Here is a 20,785-nt window from a genome sequence, read left to right as displayed (position 1 = left end):
TACAGAAAGGCATTTTTAAAACATTTTAGAAGACCCCAAATTCTCATTTTAATAATATTCATTAAATAAAAGCATGTTTGGGTTGAAGGCCATAAAAAGGCATGTGGCTGATATTGAGGTTTATTAATGTCATTTGCCAATTTTTGTGGTGATCTAAAAAATAAAAAAATAACTTTGCTTTGCCTTCAGGGAAATGTGGGCCACCACCACAAGTAGACTCTTCAGATACAACAGAAATGGAAAAACCTGAATACAATTCAGGGGAGAGAGTTGAATACATCTGCTTTAGTAAATACACACTGGATGAGCGTCACCCCTACTCCAAATACATGACCTGTGAACAAGGCGAATGGAGAGGGAATATTAAGTGTTTGAGTAAGTATGAACACTAAACCATACATCAAAGACACGTGTATTTAATTGAGTAAGTTTGATGTAATCTTGTTGTTCTGGTTCTGATGAATCAATGAATGTATATTGTAACAGTGACAGTGAGATGTTGTTTGTTTCAGAGCCTTGTTCAGTGACGGTGGGGGAAATGGATAAAAGAGGAATAGAGCTGAAATGGCGTCCACGGGAAAAGATATTCTCACCACATGAGGATAAAATCATCTTTGCATGTCAGTGGGGCAAATATTTAATAGGCAGTATCCCCCTAATACAAACCTGTAATGATGGAGTGATGAGTTTGCCTGAGTGTGAGTGACAAGGAGAATAAAACATCACTGATGCATCAGCTGTACTACTGATAAAAAAAAATAAAATAAAAAACTTTTTCCCAATTCAGTTTCTCTGTTTTGAATTCTTGCAATTAAAACAAAATGATAAAAGCAACATGTTTAAATGTGCATGGAAATTACATTAACTGATTTACAGGTTTTTTTTTTTTTTTGCTAACATCCTTTTGTCCAATCTTTCATCACATTTTCAAAACTCTAAACACAATTAGCACAACATTAGTCTGTTGTGAACATACTATCAACACAATTCATGTTGTTTTCACACAATATATACAGTCAATTAACACATTTCTAAAATGCTTAAATTTTCTTTTCACAAAAGCTTACCCAATATCAAAATCATGGATCTTTCTGGTCTTATTTACAAATGATTAAACACCGTATGACAGAAATGAAGGCATTATGTTCTAAACCTTAAATATAGTATAAAGCTTCTACTTTTGCAACAACAGAAGCTCAAATGTACTGGAAAAATATATATAAAAATATTGAAACAACTGATAAGCATTTTTAGGTAGATCACTAAAATATTGAAAATCCAATCTCAGTTGGAGGCATAGTCAGGTGTTGAAGTTCTTTTCATTAATTGGACATACACAGTAAAAAGGTGACTCTTTGAATTGTTGTTGGGTTTTTTTTACTGTTTTTTTTTATTGATTAAATCAGGGTTCTCAAGTTTTATCAAAAGCTTGGAGTGAGATCACATGCGGTTAGGGGAGGAGCCCTAATGGATGCCGTGATAACAGGGGTAGGGGGCTCCCACTTGAAGCACTGTGGCTCGATGCCAGACATTTAAATTAAAATATTACCCAGAGCACTCTGCTTTAATACATGCAGCCTTAATGTAACTAGAAAGACTATTAATACAGTATAATACAATTATATACAGGGTTCGAAATGACTTAGGACTCTTGGGGGGTCCCCTAAAATTGAATTAATAAATTATAAAAAATTCTGAAGACTACCTTGCTACACTACTGTAGGCAAAATTATATGGACCAATGTTGAAGGTGGGATAATGGTCTTGGGAAGTTTTTTTATGGTTTGGGCTAGGCCCAGTATTATAGTGGTGTCTGGAGAAGTGGCTATAATCGAACAGGTAAACCTCTAACTCTGGAGCAACAAAGTTACAAGTTCTTTGTTCTCTTTTTCTCTCCAGGATGCAGGATTCTAAATTAAGAAAAATAATATTAGCTTCCTAGATAGCTTACCAAGCTCTCGTGTATATACTCATTCATGCTCAAATCACATTCACTTTAATCAACTCACAGACTTGAATTAAGTCCTCGTTATCTTTCATAATCACTGAATGGACAAGTAGGTTGTTATGCTAGCTTTGAATAACTAGTCTAGCTGCTTGGTCTGCTATGGAAGCTTGTTTCCGCCACAGAATAAAACATTTTAAAAAGATAATTGCGACTTTTTATCTCACAATTGCGAGTTTACATCTCGCAATTCTGACTTTATAACACATAGGCCTAATTGCAAGTATATATCTCGCAATTCTGACATCTTTTCTCAGAATTGTGAGATATAAACTAACTTTTTTTTTTACTTCAGAATAGTTTATATCTCACAATTCTGACTTTATAACACGCAATTGAGACTTAATATCATGCAATTCTGACTTTATATCTCCCAATTGCGTATTATAAAGTCAGAATTGCGAGATATAGCCTAAACATGCAATTCTGAGAAAAAAGTCAGAATTTCAAGTATATTTCTCGCAATTGCGAGTTTATATCTCATAATTCTGACTTTATAACATGCAATTGCGACTATATATCACGCAATTTTGACTTAATAACACACAATTGCGACTTTATATCACGCAATTTTGACTTAACACACAATTGTGACTTTATATCACGCAATTCTGACTTTATAACCTGCAATTGCGACTTTATATCTGAAATAAAAAGTCAGAATTGTGAGACGTAAACTCGCAATTGTGAGAGAAAAAAAAAGTCAGAATTGTGTATTTTTCACTCTGTGGCGGAAACAAGCTTCCATAGTCTGCTGTTAGCTGGCAGATCATTTGGCTTCATACACATACAACTAGCAATAAACATTGACAAACGTATTAATAATTTCACTGGGTATCTAGTTAATGCAACTTTTGATATAGGAACTCGAACTCCTAATATTTTACTATAAGCAATTATGGAGATATAAACATAATCGAAGCACTTACAGGATTTTCATTCAGTGCGTGTCTGCGGGAGCACCACAACAACAATCTGTGACGCTGTATAGGAACTCACTCGGCTAATAGCTGCCCTGATTGCTGCCTCGCGCTAGGAAATAAATTAATTACTGTTATAAATATAAAACGTCATTAAAGACCTATAATTTTCACAATCATTTTTAATGTTAAAATATATTTGTAGGGGACCCCCCAAAATCCAAAAATAAACTCTTATGGGGGGTCCCTAATGACTTATGGAGGGTCCGGGACCCCCCCAGACCCCCCTCATTTCGAACCCTGATTATATAATATTTAAAATAAAATGAAGAAATACATCTTCATTCCTTCCCATACCCCTTAGTTTCAAGATAACGTAAGCTAGCCAAACTGAGCCAAAGCTTCTGGCCTGGTTGCAAAGTAATTGTAGAGTTTTTGACTGCATCAATAATAATGTGTACGATGGGCTATATATTAAATGTTCTAGCCTAAAAATGTTAGACGAGCTTTCTTCCAACTTACCTTCTCCATCACGATGTGTGTTCACGCGATGTTGTTGGTTACCACCTAGCACCTAGTTTGCGCATCTATGTTGCCTAGTAACGAACGCAATCTGACCGAGATACGTGCTGCTGACGGCAGGAAACTTAACTTTGTGTGCCTGCGCCTCCTATACAACGTTATATATAAAGCTTGCAGGACAACTTGGTTGGCATTGCCTTTTTTAGCGTGAGAAATACATGTGTGTGAGCTGGTTGAATTGCGTGTCTCACGGCCAATGCGTGAGACTTGAGAACCCTGATTAAATAATTTAATAATTAACAACATTGTGTGTTGCGCACGACAACGCAGTTGCGCTCTTGCCTAAATATCAGAGTCCACTTGTGTATGATAAACACAATACTCTTAAACACAGCAATGCAGTAATACAACCGTTTAAAATGCAAAGAAAGAAAAATCAAAAATAAGAGTAACGTTCTCAAAACGTTTCGATACTATAGGGAATGTGAAGGTACTTCACGCAGTGTTGCATTATGGGGCGTGGGCGCCATCTTTAGAGGCACAATCTCAGTTTACGTTTTCACCGGTCGTTGCTATGGCTTTTAATTGTGGGTGTGTTTGGTTAAAACGAGTTAAAATTGAAGGATAACGGAAGAAATGGATAAGTTAAAAGAAAAAGAGAAGCGACCCTAGATGTGACGGTGATAATATTCTCCCACCGGTTAATCGACTTGTGACAACACCGGTATTACCGGTTTCATTGTGGGGGTGGGGGGTGTTAGAGTGATGTTTTTTTTTTTTTTTTTTTTTTTTACATGGCGTCAATTCATCATTCGTATTGAGTTTGATTGACATGCGATCTGACCAATCAAATTCCACCATTTTTGTGCGATAAAGCAGTCAGAAGAGTTATTGATAAACTTCGGTGGATTTGAACTTGGCTTTAACTGAGGCAATCTGTCACGACACATTAAAGAGCCAAAAAAACGGTAGGCCTATTTTATTTTTGTTTGACTGACCAAATTTGGAAGTTGAGACTTTGTTTAATATTAAATATTACCTGCTCGGTCCTGTCTTTCAGCGCGTTGTCCGTGTCCTCTATTTTTCACTGCTTGAGATTATGTTGAGAACAATAACGCCCTATTTGAGTGTATCGGGCGCGATTTTGGATTCAACCACAGTGTTTGAATGGTGGGTTCGTTATTATTCTTGAAAAACGCATGTTATTATTTCAGCACTTCGCGAATGGACAGCGACTCTGAATATTGCACACCCCTAATGTAGCCTACAGTAATATTTTTTATTTCTTCAGGTCTTAAAAAGTCTTAAATATCCTTAAGTTTGACTTTATCACGAATGCGTTCTCGCACATTCATGTTAAGTGCATTTTTGGGAAACGCGCGTGGAATTGCGGCGTGTGACGAGCGTAACCTTGCACATAGAGAACGCTCTTAAGATCCAAGATACATCGTTATCGGGAAACCCGGCCCTGGTCTCCGCACTAGCCTAACTGAAAACTATGAAAGCCGTGTGGCCAACCGGTAAAAAAAAAAAAAGAAAAAAAAAGAAAAAAATACATTAAAGAAACTATTCCCTCTGATTTTGTTTCATTAAGTAAGTTTGACTAATCACAGCAGTCTCACATTCGTTTAGAGCTCGTGTGAATTGCACGTATAAAATGAAGTTAACGACCAACCTCGTTCAATCAGGAAACGCCACATGAATTTCACTGCGCTTTATTAAGAGTTTTTTATTTTGCGTGAAGAAGCCGTTCGCCGGAGATGTGTTAAAAGATTCATTCATGCACACAAGAGAGTGTATTCATGATTATTAGGCTACCGGTATACTAATCCTCCTGGCGCCGGGTCTGAGTGAGTAATTTACTCTCTTACCTTTGTTTTTTGATTAACATTAATGACACTCCATCTGACACGCGTCCCATTTTCTCACAAATCTCTACATTCATTTATGATATTATTTAAAGGCAGGGTAGGTAGAAATGGTCTAAAAATTTTATTTTTCAAATTTGTTTAAACTTTATGTACATATCAATACATAATTAAAATGTAAGTACTCTGAAAAAGAAAGTATCAAAATCGAGTGTCTGTAGACCTCTCACGACTGTTTTAAAGACATCTCATTATTTCCATTCACTCCACCCCCTCATTTCTGTGCTTCTTCCAAAGCCACGCCCCCAAAACACATGAACGCGCGACTCCGACCGCTGAGCTAGAGGACGCATTATTTACCTGAGACAAGCGGAGGGGAAGGGGCATTTTTTTGCCTGGTTTGCCTTCACTAACTGCATATGCCGGTACTGTAAATTTAGATTGCTCTTTCTCTGCCATTGTTTTGGTATTCCTAGGTTCAGTGCCTTCTTCTTCTTCTTCGATAGATTTTATTGGCAGCTTGCAAACATAGTGCATTACCGCCATCTACTGGACGGAGGTGTGATCAGGTTCCGTGCCTCTCGCACTCCTCAAATCAAACGGTCGCGCGCAAGTGGGCAGGTGCTGTGTGGCAAAAGGGTGGTTGCCATGGTTGCGAGAGAGTGACAGTCGCCTAAGCCAATCCTTTGATTCGTCCCGAATCGAAATAATGAGCTGTGTTTAATACAGATTAAACGGTCTAGAGTCACTTGATTTGTATACTCTTTTTTTCAGAGTTCTTCCATTTTAATTATGTATTGATATAGAAAGTTTTAACAAATTTGGATCTTTAATTTTTAATAAATCCTACCTACCCTGCCTTTAAATCATTTGCTCTTATGAGAACACTCGACAAAACGGACATTTTGGCATAATTTGTGTGTGTTATGTTTTGTTCAAGGCCGAAAAGAGAACTCGATAGGCTACTGACGCGCGTCTTTTCCTTGTGTGTGTGTGCGTGTGTGTGTAATAGGCAGGACTTACAGCGCGGTCTCTTGTTTTGTCGCGCTTGAATGGTTGAGCGTGATCATACAACGCTAGTCAACTGGTGACAGAAAATACGGATACTGCGTAATTGCTTTAAAAAAAAAAAATGTTGCGGTGCTGCGGTGGGCAAGTGATGGAACCGGTGTTGCGACTGAACACCGTGTAACACCGGTAACACCGACTATCGCGCCAAGCCTACGCAAGAGAAACTAAATGCCACTGCCAAAAAACTTTATTTGGACAAACTGTCCGAGATAAACAACATAGATCCATATGATTTAGCAGCCCAAGACTGGATTACGGATCCAGACGCACTACTTCCGCTCACATATCTGGACATAGTCAATTACCTTGTTTTTGGATTGAGTGTGTACACTTTGCAGGAGTTTAAGAGCTATATAATCCCTTCAAGCTCATGAGCAGTTTTGCAGCGGCTGGGTACAAGACCTCCTCATTCACCGGCCGGCTAACTGCAAGAGAACAGTCGTACTGGCAAAGGTAAGAAGGCACTTCTTCTTCTTCTTACGGAGGTTTATGGTGGTTGGCAAACCAGCTAAAAGTTTCATTTACCGCCACCCACTGGAAAGGACTGTGAAGCATTAACCGAGTGAAGCACATAATGAAATAATCAAATAATTCTGATAACAACAACAACAACAAAAAGAATAAAAAAAAATATATATATAAATATTAAACTATATTATATTAACCAATCCCTTAGATACCTTATCAAAGCACTATAAACCCTTGTCTCTTTCTGTGCGGTTTGAAATATGCTATTTACTGACAATGTATTAATGTATACTACGTATCTCAATTATTCTGTAAAATTGATTCTTTCTCTGTTGTATCCTGTGCAATGAATCAACACATGTTCATAAGATGGCACTTGTGTTTTTTACCAAGTTATTAAAACAAACAAAATGCTAAATATTCAGCTAAAGTTATGTTATTTTAAAGAGTCATAAGCAGTGGGTTTGAGCAGTTACATTTTCAATAAAAAAAAAATGATTTGTTATAACCGTCAACATAGTCTAAAAACCCAGTTTTATTTTCCTTTGGGCAGTTTTATTTTTGTAACTCACGTGGTTATGTTGATTAGAAATTAATGAATACATAATTTACATTACATTATTTTTACATTGAAATACATAATTTACATTTACAAGTTAGTTTGACAGTGTTAGCATAAAAATAAGATAATTTAGGTGTTTCTGCTTAATCACAAATTAATTTGTTACATGATCTGTCATTAATTAACATTTCTGTCTTTATGTACAGGTGATGCACTCCCAGCGCCTTAGTGAAATTCCTCTGAAGGCTTGGGCTATTATCAACACCAATGGTGAAGTTTCCTCAGCCCATTGTACGTGTATGGCTGGTGTTGCAGAGACTTGCACCCATGTTGGGGCCTTGCTTTTTAAAATGGAAGCAACTGTCCGGTGCAGAGAAATGAGGACTGTCACAGACATGTCTGCATACTGGATCTTACCAAGTAATGTGAACAAAGTTCACGGTGAGGTAGGCCATAAGATTAATTACACTTCTGCTGTTGCCATGCGAAAATCAATGAACTCTCTGTTGGATGGTGAGACTGACAACAAGCTTGGATTGAGGACTTGTACCAAGACGATCCCTACACCATCACCTACACAATCAGAGCTAAGACAGTTTTACACTGATCTTCATAAAACAGGTGGCAATTCTGCTATGCTGAGTGTGCTGCCAGATTACTGCAAGGAGTTCAGAGATCCTGTGCAGCCTGTCTGACTGACGTATCAGTATTGGAACAGCACTGCCAGGCACTACAAAAACATGCTGATGTTTCAGAGGCACAGGCTGTAGAGATTGAAAAGAGGACAAGGAAACAGCAGAAATCTTCATTATGGTTTGCTGCTCGAGCAGGCAGGGTCACCGCCTCGAATATGCATGCTGTTTGTGCTACTGATATCAAAGCACCAGCTCTGTCAACTGTAAAAAAGGTTTGTTATCCCAAGGACAGCAAATGTAGCTTTACACATGACACATGACATGAAGTGTGTCAAATGTAGCATTACACATGAAGAGCAGGCATTGAGAACATATGTCGAAAAAAACAAGAGAAAACACAATGGCCATGAAGTTGCAACATGTGGGTTTTTTATAAACCCAGATTTCCCCCAAGTGGGAGCATCACCAGATGGCACAGTGAGGTGTATTTGCTGTGGGAAAGGTTGTGTTGAAGCTAAGTGCCCTTCCAAGTACAGGAACAGCTCCATTCAAGAGGCATGTTTGGCCAAAGACAACAACTTCTGCCTTGAGGTTGTTGACGGAGAGGTAAAATTGAAACGCAGTAATTACTGTGATTTTGTGGTTTGGACACTCAAAGACTGTGTTGTTCTGCGCATAGAACCAAACCCTGAGTTTTGGATGGCACGCATAAAGAAGGCACAACAATTTTTTGTGGCAGTATCCCTCCCAGAGCTCATTGGCAAACACTTCACTCAAGCCTCTCAAGCATCAGTGAGCAACAAAACTTTGCCTCTAACAATGATACAGGAAAACAACCAAGCGGCAACCTCCCCGTCTCTCTCTTGAAACCAACACGGAAGTGAGTTAAACTGCAATTCGTTGACTGGCCGCTTGAGGCTGTTGTCAGAAGTGAGTCAAATCTGTATCTCCCCCATGTTAAAATGCCAAATTTTACAGCAGAAAAAAACGTGTTTAAAGCCTGGTGTCTGTATGTGGCTTTTGTCTATACAGCTAATTTTGCCCTTCATGACAACTGTGAGGGGGGTGAATTTTTTTATAACTCATCCATTTAGTTGATTAATATTTAAAGTTCTGCATAATTAAGGGTGCGGCCACTTGAGTGACAGGTGGGTTGTCGCTGATGTCAATGCTAGCCGTTTCGTCTGTTGTTACTAGCCGTCACTTCACCTCAGCAAGTGTTAGCTGCTGAACTTGCCTTCTCTGCAGTGTTTTGTGCTTTTTTTCGGGATTATTTCATACAATGTAATACACCCATTAAGTTACTTCGCCCACGGCTTAGGATTCCGTCGTTGTCGTCCAGTATCGTTTGAGAGAACAACCAGCGCTGTGTTTCAGTTTTCCTCTGTGAACATGCACTAATGGATGTCTGACAATTTCGTTGCTTTTTGGAGTTTTCAGATTTAAAAACGTCAATAAAGGCTCGTTCGTTCTGCTCTCACGGAACAGATAGATTATAATATGCTTATGTACCGTCAGATTAAATCATGCAGGCGTCGGCGCGTTCTCCGTTCATGCAATAAATGCACATCCACGAATGAGCGCGGATTTTCTAGCGCATTTACTTGCACTTCAAAGGCAATATACTTTAACCCATTTGAGAGGCGGCCAAAATCAGAATTTAAAATGGACTGAATAAGCTCTCTACGAACTTGACGAGCGATGCCGCGCTGACGGACCATAAAAAAGGAGTGACTGACATGTAACATTGTGCACATAAATCACTGTCACACACACTCTCTCAGAGTAATATTAAGAGTTCCTGCATTATACATTTTCAACTAGTAGAATAGTACAGAATCACGATACAGTCTCACATGTAGCCATGTCTTTTAACTATTATAATATTTCGAAGGGCAAAAACAGGAACTTTTAATTGGCTTTACTGTCATCAACTGTCACTTTAGCGCGAGGCCCTGTGCAGTCGCAGACCTGGTACTGTCAGTTGCATAACGTTATAGAATTACCTCCCCAGCCTGCATAGAAATAAACATATATCTATGCCCAGCCTGAACTAAAAACTCGATCACGTCGAGCTAGGTGATTTCAGATCAGTTTCAGATACAGCCAGGCTCCAGCTCACGCCCATCCGGGAGTGACGCAAGGCCAAGATGGCGACGGCTGGCTCCGCCCACTTTAGGCTTCAAAAATGCTCTTCAGAAACCTACGGGTGACGTCACGGACACTACGTCCATATTTTTTTACAGTCTATGAAAACAACACAAGGAAGGGCAGTTACAGAGGTAGAGAACACTGTTCAAAGAAACAACTTTGGTGTCTGTGCCACGGACCTGAGGAAAAAGGTGACATGGTGGCATGTGACAATAAAAACTGTAAGGTCCAGTGGTTTCTTGAATGTGTTGGACTTGAGGATGGCCCTGCAGCAGACGATGTCTGGTTTTGTCCTTCTTGTTCCCAGTAAATGTACAATTAAAGGAACACTCCACCGTTTTTTCATATTAAACTATGTTATTCCCTTAACTAAGACGAGTTGATACATACCTCTCTCGTCTCAGTGCGTCTCAGTGCGTGCACTCAACCTTGGAGGTGTTTGGATCGCTTCTAGCTTCATCTCTGTCTGGACCCTAATGAATGAACTGGGCTGAGCTAAGTGCTATCAAAGTGTTGCCGCGCGTCAGAGTGATTGAGTGCACGCACTGAGACGAGAGAGGTATGTATCAACTCGTCTTAGTTAAGGGAATAACATAGTTTAATATAAAAAAACGGTGGAGTGTTCCTTTAAGACTGACAAGAGCTCTGACTTGAGTTATTTGTGCGTACTTACCCAGTTTAAAGTTTCTGACCAAAGGCATATAAACATTTAAATATTTACTTGTGCATTTATTTATTCTGATGCTGTTGTATGTGTTTATTTTCTGGTAAATTTCTTAAAATATTGTAAAGGTTGTGTGTAATATTTGTGAAAACTGATCCAGATATGAGGTAAGAAATGTGCAGGTTGTCAGCTGTCCATTGATTATTTTTTTTTATTTCAAATAGTTGCTGTTAAGGTTTGATGATCGTTTTAGTAGCCAAGGCTACGTTCATTACCATTGTACATAATGTTCTAGCTATTTGACCTGAGTAGCAGCTCTCATAGTTACTGTTAGCTTTCTATTTTCAGCATGTTAAGTTTTCATAGGTTGTGCAAGAAAAAAAAAAAGTTGTTGTACATTACTTTATAATGTCACAAGATGTTTTTGTAGTTTATTTCAAAATAGATTGGTGTATCTTTGCCCATCCCAGTTTATGTGCACTTAAAGGGTCTCTGTGGATACAATGAGTACAGAAACAGGTAAGTCACTTAATGTATTTATTAAGCAGTTACAAAATATCAAAGCAGATTGTTCATTGAAAACAAAATAAATATAATTTGATTCATGCAATGTGGCCTGGCTTTATTATATGCTAACACAAACCAAATTCAACATCATTAATCAACTATCCTACAAGTCATCAAGGAATATACAAAACACAACACCTCTTGCTTTATACAAGTTTAAACAAACATTTTTACAAACCAATTGATTTAGCACCCTCACTGCACAACACTTGGACTCATGTTTGTAAGAGCACAGCAGACTGTGACAACTTTGTCCAAGAAAACAACAGTCTCACCCTCACATGGTAGAACCATATTTATGGGAATTTTCGAAGACAATATTTTGTATTTGTTCCGAACTTGACCAATGACTCTTTCCATGTGTATTCTGAGATGTGCAATGGATCTTGTTTCCTCCACATCTTTTGCATCCATTTGATGACGACCCTTTGTGAACGCTGGTATTTTTACTTCAGCACACATCATTCCCACACTCTCCTTTATGTCAAAACCTCGATCTGCCAGTACCATGTCACCTGGAAGTAGTTTGTCTAGAAAACCACTGTCCTCTGTTATTCGTTTGTCACTTGTCCGTCCACCCCACCCTTTGGAGATGAAAGAAATTACTCCCTGGGGAGTAATGCCGATGAGGTATTTCAGTGTATGCCTGTGTTTGTAAGTTGAAAATGTTTGTGCTCTTGCCTGAAGATTGGATGGTCTTTCTATAAAAATTTCAAAGCAGTCCACAATGGCAGCAACACGATTTCCAAATGTCTCCGCAAACTGGTGTGGCATACTGACGCACAAACTCTCTCTGTCTGGCCAATGCACCAGTGGAGACAACCGTGAGTAGAGTACATTTAATGTTTCGTGAAATGCAGCACTAACAGTTACTCGGTGCACACCAAATAGATGGCTGATGTGCTGAATCGGCACATCCAATCTCAGACGCATCAATGTGAGAAGGATCATTTGAAAAGGTGTCAACTTTCTTTTTCCCTGAGGCAGAAATGGCATTATATGGCACAGCAAAACCTGGAAAATGGCATATGTTGGAAGTCCAGTGTAATATTTTACCTTGCCATGATCATTCTTAAAAAATTGCTCTGTCATTTTGCGCTTATCGAGTTCTTGCTTCAGATGCCGGTTTTCCTCGAGCAGACGGTTGAGTTCAGCATGTGTAGATTTGCAGTGCACACATTTCTCTGCACTCTGGTTATCAGGATTTTGTGCTGTGTCCTCTGTGTCTTGTGCTACCTCCTCCACATCTTCCTCTGTGTCTTGTGCTATCTCCTCCACATCTTCCCCTGCATCTTGTGCTACCTCCTCCATGCTTTCTTCTTGTTCTTTCTCTCCCCCTTCCTCTCGCTAGTTACCTGATGTTTGAGGTGTCTTCTAAACTGACGTGCAAACCTCTCTTTGTTCATCACTTTCACTTCATTGTGGCCCAGAAGCAAAGATGGTGCCCAGTCAGGATGAGTGTCCAGCATTTCAAATGCTGGTTGTCCTGTAAATACAGCAATTTTGTAGGTTATAGACAATTATGGACACCTTCATATACTTTCAACTAGGGGTGTAACGATACCCTAATATAACATTGTGGGTGTAAATGAATAGGCTTGGACAATGGTGACACCAGAATAAATATATTCATGATTCTGAACCTGAAAATACAGAATTATTTTAGACTAGTATGCTTGCACTCTGTCACTGGCTAGATATATTTAAAATATTGTAGGCCACTTTTTACTGGTAACATAAGACATATAATATAAGCATTATCAGGACCCACTAATATTCCCCCATTATTATACATTATATTCAACATAATATATTGTAGTTCAATGTAGTACTGACTCTGAAAACTTCAATTTTTTTTTCACAGGGTAATTTTTATTTTGGGTGAACTATCCACGATACATATTGTCACTATCCACGATTCATATTGTTGCATTTTTGTATTGCGATATATTGTGACACGATATATTGTTACACCCCTACTTTCAACACATTACATGTAAGTTATGTATATATAGCAAAATGAAAATATTTTATTTAGGTCAAAGTTAGAGACCAGAGAACTCACCTGTCTGAAAATGCAGCGAACACACTTTCGCTGATGCTGGGATGTTGTGAAAAGTAAAAAAAATTCTCCTGATTGCGGCAACCCACGCGATCCGGCGCCTTCTCGTCAGCTCCTCCATCTGCTTCCCATGTTGTTTTTTTCAAGGAAGGAAAGCTGAAAAACCGTATTCTGTTGTTCATTTTCCTCCCTGAACGATCGTGTGACCTGCTATGGCAGTTCTTGATCGAGCAGTACTGACCAACCATATCGACGTTTATAACAAATCTCAACAGAAAATCTAAACAGCCTCCAACACACGTATTCACATACAGCGGAATAGGGCGCGATCCTCTAAATATGGCGGCGGACCAATAATGCAACACGGCGTGACGTCACCTTCACATTCCTTATAGACCTTATGCACCAGAGAAACAAGGGCGCCGCCATCTTTGGAAAATTGTCTTTTAACTTCCGTTTTGCGGTCGCTCTGTATATTTATATGGCATTTCTGTCCAGGAGTAATTAGCTTTTTAAGTGGATTTACTTAATGTAAAGATTTTGATTTTAAAACGAGCCGTTCATTATTAAACACGCAAAACGCTGTGAAAATACAGACCGGAAGTCAAAAGACAATGAGCGCAGCGCTGAAAAGGGGCGGAGCTACATAAGGTCTATAGAGTGCCGAAGTTATGACGTCACTTTGTAGGCCAAAACGCGGAAGTGAGTTAGCATTTTAGCACTTCCGGTTCCCTCGCCCTAAAGTCTATGGGTTTTTTGAATGGGTTTTTGCTAAATCGCCTGAAATAAGGTCTGTGGTTAACAAAGCCTCTAAATATTTTCACGTTTTGATCTTTGACATAAAACACACCAGTTATAACCTGCTTGTGATTTTTTAAACTTTATTGTGTCTTAAAAACGGTGGTTGCTAACAAGTTGCTAAAAGGGACTACATCCTTTGGCGGGGACTTTAGACGTCATTATGACAAACATGAAATCTCTCACTAGCCCGCGTTTCAGCTTCACGTTCTTAGAAGTTTACCTTTCAGTTAATATACATAACGTTATATACTTAGTCTTTTCAAATTGTAGCTTTTCCAAATATTGTTGTACACAGAATTCTGTGATATTAAGGTAACCGATTACCAGTTCTTTATTTCTGTGGAGAGACAATGTCAATGGTGTTTTGTTTTGTCCCGAGATGCAACCACAAGTCGTCGAATGGAAGATGCTCGTTTTACCATTTTCCATCCGATGTTACCCAGCGGAGACTCTGGGTTCGTGCCGTAAGGTAAGCTCACACAACGATGACTTCCATGTGAACACCGTATTTACTGCCTTAATGTGGCCACGACGAAACTTTAATGGTGCATATTGCTTAACACGCTAATGTTACCTTGACGGTCAGATGGAGTAAAAAAGGCTAGCAAGAATAAACGTTTTTCATAACCAAATCAACAGCTAAAATACCTTTTGTCTTTCTCTTAAAATATCTTAAAGCTTGTTTACTTTGCCACTGTTTAATAGATTAGATCCGCTGCAGTTTTATAAAAGGCTAACGTTAAGTCGAGAAATGTGTTTAATTAAAATATTCAAAATAATACCTGGTTTATTGACTTTTATTGTAACTTGTTTGGATATAATTATAGAAAGGGTGGGTCCTGCACCCTGATATTTGTGAACTTGGCTTTTACCCACTTATAATCAGGGCCGTGCACAGACATTTTGAGGGGCAGTGGCATAAACCAAAAAAAGGGGCACTAAGGGGGTGGCTGCTTGTTAACACAAATTATCAGTTATTACAAAATTTTCAATTAAAAGAGAAGACAGCACATGCTCAAATACATTTTAGGCTTTATTGTTGATGTTTTGATAGAACATCACAATTACACATTGCTGATAATAACAGAAACTATTTGCTGTTTTACATATTTATATTTACCTGTTCCATTTACAGCAACACTTTTTTATTTGGTACCATGTCCTGAAAGATCTTGATAACCTAATTTTTTATGATTCACAATTACACATTGGTGATAATAACAGAAACTATTTACCGTTTTACATTTTGGTATTTACCTTTTCCTTATACAGCAAAACTTGTCTACAAAGTGTGCCAACAAAAGAAAATGTTGTTATTTGTATTAGATCTGATCGAGAGTACAATAATTTTATTAGACAAGCAGCTAATTCTAAGAACGTGGATATGTTGTACAAGTTGTTAGCACTAGTAGAAGACCAAGAGCAAAACATTACCAACATAAATACAAAAAAAAAAAAAAAAAAAAAAAAAAGACTAATTTCGCAGATTCAACCACTGTCTTGCATAGCCTACCTGTTAAAGGAACACTCCACCGTTTTTTGAAATAGGGCTTATTCACCTTTTTTCCTACATTTAGATAGGTGGGCAAATGCATTTTTGTCTCAGTGCATGCATTGTTTTAGTTTGACAGGGTCGGCGCTAGCTTAGCTTAGCTTAATGAATGGAATCCTTTGTTGACAGCTAGCATGTCCTGAGTAAAAGTGATAAAAAAAAAAAAAAAAAAAAAAAAAAAAAAAAAACCTATTTACTTCTTGTGGCCTGCGTATTCACAAAGAGTACAAATAGCGATCCAGATTAACACTAGGCGATTTCCTAGGCAGATATTGACTTGGGACTATATCGGGGGAAGCACAGGCGAAGCACTGCTAACGTTACTTGGGCGCAGAGATATCACGCAACACCTGAAATCCCACGACTTCCGTCAACATACCGGCGTGAATAGTAGCTGGCTATTTTTCCTACAGTACATGATTGGCGATGAACATGGCTGATTTTGTGAGAGACGAAGAGGGTGACTTCTCAGACAGTCAAGATCCAGAACCATACCTCTCCAGAGTTTGAGAGGAGGAGCTGCGTGCTTTGGAAATAGAACGACAGGAGGAGGAGGTTGCGATCGCTCAACAGCCTGAGGACGTGAGGACAAGAGCCAACACGACCTGGTGGTGTGAATATGGGGGAATATGCCAATCTATGCCGGCTGAAATAGAGTGTCTGTGCTGTGGCGAGTGGGACAAGTTACTGCCATCGATGACCAGGCTCAATGCGTCAGATCAAGATGAGTGTGCCCGCAGTTGTGTCACAGCTACCGAGGATTTCACGGCGTTGATCCATCGTTATTCTATTTATTTTTTTTTGGTGTGATAAACTGAACTGGAAAAAACACCCCACGCTGAATGGACCAAATGGACAGCTCCATAAAATAAAGTGATTATTTTAAACATGTATAGATCGACCCATATTATACCTGTATTCACATTCACATATTATACCACATATTCACATTTCATGTGTTGCCTGATATCTCTGCGCACAAGTAGCAGTGCTTTGCCTGTGCGATGGGGGTGGGGAAGAGGGGCACCTCAGTCGATGACAGCCACCCCCCTGTGCACGGCCCTGCTTATAATAATATGATTGTATTTGTAAACAGCATTACCGGTAGTTAAGGCATTAGGTAACAATGATATTAATCTTTGTTATTTTAGTAGTAAATGTTAACTATATTTAATGTGCTATATAAACGTGGCAGATCAGTGAAGAAGATTAATGTAAATGCTGAAAAACTCCATTCTAATTTAATACAAATATTTTATTGTGTGATTCTCCCCTCCCCTCCTTTGTCATTTTAATCTGTAAAGGTGTAACTTCCATAAAACTAACATTGCTTATTTTGAATTTATCCTTAGACGATCTGACCGGAAGCCCAGTGTCCATTCTCACATCTGCAGCTGTCATTTTCCTGCAGGGGAAAAAAATGTCCCTGTTTTGTTTTTTATCCACAAATGATGTTCCCACTGGACAAATTTTGGAAGATCATTCATACTCCCTGAGACAGGATAGCGCAGAAGTGCCTAAAAATGTTCCACCACCCATGGATGAAGAGGAGGAAATGGCTACACAATTTATGGCTGACAAAGATGATGAACAAAATATAGTTTGTTTTCAGTTTACTTATTTTATGAAAATAAAGATGTTTACTACAACTCTTGCTGTGAGGTTTCTGTGGCTCAGTGATTAGAGCATTTTGTTAACTGTGCAAAAGGTTGCAAGTTCAATTCCCAGAGAACACGCTGATATGTATAGCCTTAATGCACTGTAAGTTGCCTGTCTGACAAATACACAAATTAAATGTTAAACTATTGTATACTATTGTAACTACACTCCAGTCAGCTCACAGTAATGTGAATGTGAGATAAAATTTACTACACTGGCTCTCACATTGGGGCTTGTGGATTACCAGGTAAAAATATATAGAAAATGTTAACAAAATGAGTATATACGGTTTATTTAGGGAACATATATGGTTTAATTATAATATATTATAATAAGCATTTGTTGATGCTATTGGACAATTCTATTTAAATTCAACATATATAATTATATACAACTATTATATTAAATGTTTGGAATTTAACTGTGTTATGCTTGTTCAGAGATTATTTGTATAGTTATCTTAAATACATTAGATACATAAGAACACTATTATAACTCCTCTATCTCTCCCTAGTTTTACTTACTGAGACTCGATAAACCTTGTCCCTCATGCTGGCCCTAACAATACCGGCAAGTAAACCAGCATCTAAGCTGCACTGTTCTACATGTCCAGATTTACATAGTGGTTCTCTCCTCGATCTATGGTTTTTCAATCGTCTAAGAAAGAGGACATAAGATTGGAAATTGATACGGCCATAGCTAACGTTAGTGCTTCTGAGATGGTAAAAGCGCGTTTTTTTCCTGGCGAATTAGCAAATGGTATGCAAACATGCAATCAAACATAATACAGTGAAAGATAATCTTTAAAGTTTATTTGGGGTACAATGATCAGGCATAATAATCTTAATCACAAAGAAAATAATATTACGGTTTATATAAACTTACAAAATAATAAACGAATAAATAAAACATTAACAAAAGATAAAAAAAATCTCAGAGAGGCACGCATACACAAAATTAGTTTCTAACATTTTTGGAAAAAACGAATGGCCAATATTTCTCATGAAAAAGTGGATAAGTGTTCATACCATAGACTGTAAAAATAGGTTCATACACAGCGCAGATCAGAATGAGCGAGCGTGTTTTTTAAATTAAGTTTGAGGAAGCTTGATGATGACGTTGATCCGTGGTGTGCTGGTGCTGTAGTCCGTTTATAGCCTACCGTTAGCATTTTATATCTGACGGCTTTATTTAGGCTTCAAAATGTATACATTTTGGATTAACTTGTAAAGATTATCTAGATAGACAAAACGTGTAAGGGTCACAACTCTTTGTTGAACACAGATCTTATTTTTTGCGATTTTCCAAAAGTCAATGGGGAAAATGCATAGCTTTTCGATCGAGGGAACCCATGCGCCGCTAACTTCCGGGTTGTCCTACAAAATGACGTCATAACTTCGGCACTCTATTCAAAATAGGGTGATTAAACACTGCCTGTCACGTGACGTGCTATAGGCCTAGATATTCATATCAGATTAAAAATAGTACAATTAGTTCCAAAGTTGTATTTGTAGTAGAAGCACAGTAAAAACAACACTTACCATGCTTTTACCACAGTAACATTAGTTTTACTGTGATAAGTGTAGTAAGAAGACAGTAATTACAAAACTTACCATGCTTTTACCACACTATTGGTAGTTTTAATGTGATACTTATTGTAAATGCACAGTAACCACAACTCTTACCATGCTTTTACCACAGTAACCCTAGTTTTACTGTGATAGGTGTGGTAAAAGGACAGTAACCACAATACTTACCCATGCTTTAAACCTCAGTAACCTTAGTTTTACTGTGACTGGTGTAGCAAAGGACAGTAATCACAAAACTGACCATGCTTTTACCTCAGTATTGATAGTTTTAAAGTGATATTTGTTGTAAATGCATATTAACCACAACACTTGCCATGCTTTTAATGATTTATAATGTAACATCCAATATTTGTAAGGTAAATCAGTACTTTTTCCTTTAAATAATCCTATATATTATACATAATGATATTTTCTTTTCTCTTTTTTCAGCTGAAAAGACCAAAAGGACCTTTCGGACTCAGTCAGCCCATTATTGTTTGAGGACAAGTAAACGGAGGAGACGGAAAGCTGCAAAGGCAAATATTCGCAATGGTTTGTATGTGTTGGTTTTAACCCTTAATCAAACATTTTATCAAGCATTTGTTGTTTCTTAAACCTTTTCTTACAAAACCCATAGCCCAATCAGTACAAACATAGTCTGAAAGTCTTAATAATTCACAAGATTTAACAAGTTGTCAAATTCGTATGATACTCGTACATATTTGTATACTCGTACACAATCCTGCAGCTTTTACTCCTAGTGCTGTCATTGGCTACTGCCTCAATTCCTGTACATATTTATCGCGATATTTGTAAATCAGTTGCGCCACTTCTTGGAAAGTTGTCGGATGTCACACACACTGTCAGAAAGTTTATATTAATTGCAAATTGGTCCCTGTCTGTTCATGTTCCAGTGATACATGATGTCTCTCCACACCTCATAACCTACCTCTGTTTGCAAGAGTGGAAAAGCTTATCTGACTTGTCACATGACATCAGATACTCGATTATTTTGTCATAATCAGATCAGTTACACTGCTGATAACTGTCCCGTTTGTATGTAAATCATTTTCATATGATTATTGCTTGCTATTAAAGACATACTTTTATTCATAGAAATGCCCACATATCAGTGAACTTATAACATAAAAATGCTTTTCACATTTAATTATGCAACACTCTTTACAGAAAAATATCCCACGCTTATGGATAAACTCACAATGTCATCATCAAGTGCTGTGCTGGGCACATTGGGCAACAAGTGTCCTCCAACGTATTCGATCCGTGGCCAAGTTCTCCACATCTTCCCATGGGACACTGACATTCTTCAGGTCTTCGTGAAACATGTCTCCGTGTCTTCCTTGGTCCTCCCTGTCTCCTGCATCCTCCTGGTGGTGTCCACTTCATCACTGTCTTTGGGTGTTTCTTTAGTAAGATTTAGGATTTTGACCGTATACGTCGCAGTCACAGACCGTATCAATGTCAGTGAGCTATACTTATTGTATTTCGCCAAAGGGTGTCACTGTGGCCTCAACCCTTCGCCTTCGCTTACTCTGAGCTCGATTGCTATGTCTGAGGTAAACCACACCCTCTTCATTACCCTATGCAGGAAGAAATGTAGGAAGAAATAAATGAATAAATAAATGTAGAAATACATAAATGTATAAATAAATAAATGTAAAAATAAATAAATGTATAAATAAATAAATA

At 38.2% G+C, this 20,785-nt stretch overlaps 1 protein-coding gene across 2 annotated transcripts in view; it reads left to right on the top strand.

Annotated features, from left to right (window-relative positions):
* LOC311296137 (complement factor H-like) overlaps positions 1-20,785 on the top strand; it is an 83,346-nt gene that overhangs the window by 25,569 nt on the left and 36,992 nt on the right. The window lies entirely within an intron of this gene.

Source organism: Rutilus rutilus (genome assembly GCF_951802725.1).
Source record: "Rutilus rutilus genome assembly, chromosome: 8".
NCBI classification, from domain to species: domain Eukaryota; kingdom Metazoa; phylum Chordata; class Actinopteri; order Cypriniformes; family Leuciscidae; genus Rutilus; species Rutilus rutilus.
This window is presented reverse-complemented; position numbering and strand designations above follow the sequence as displayed.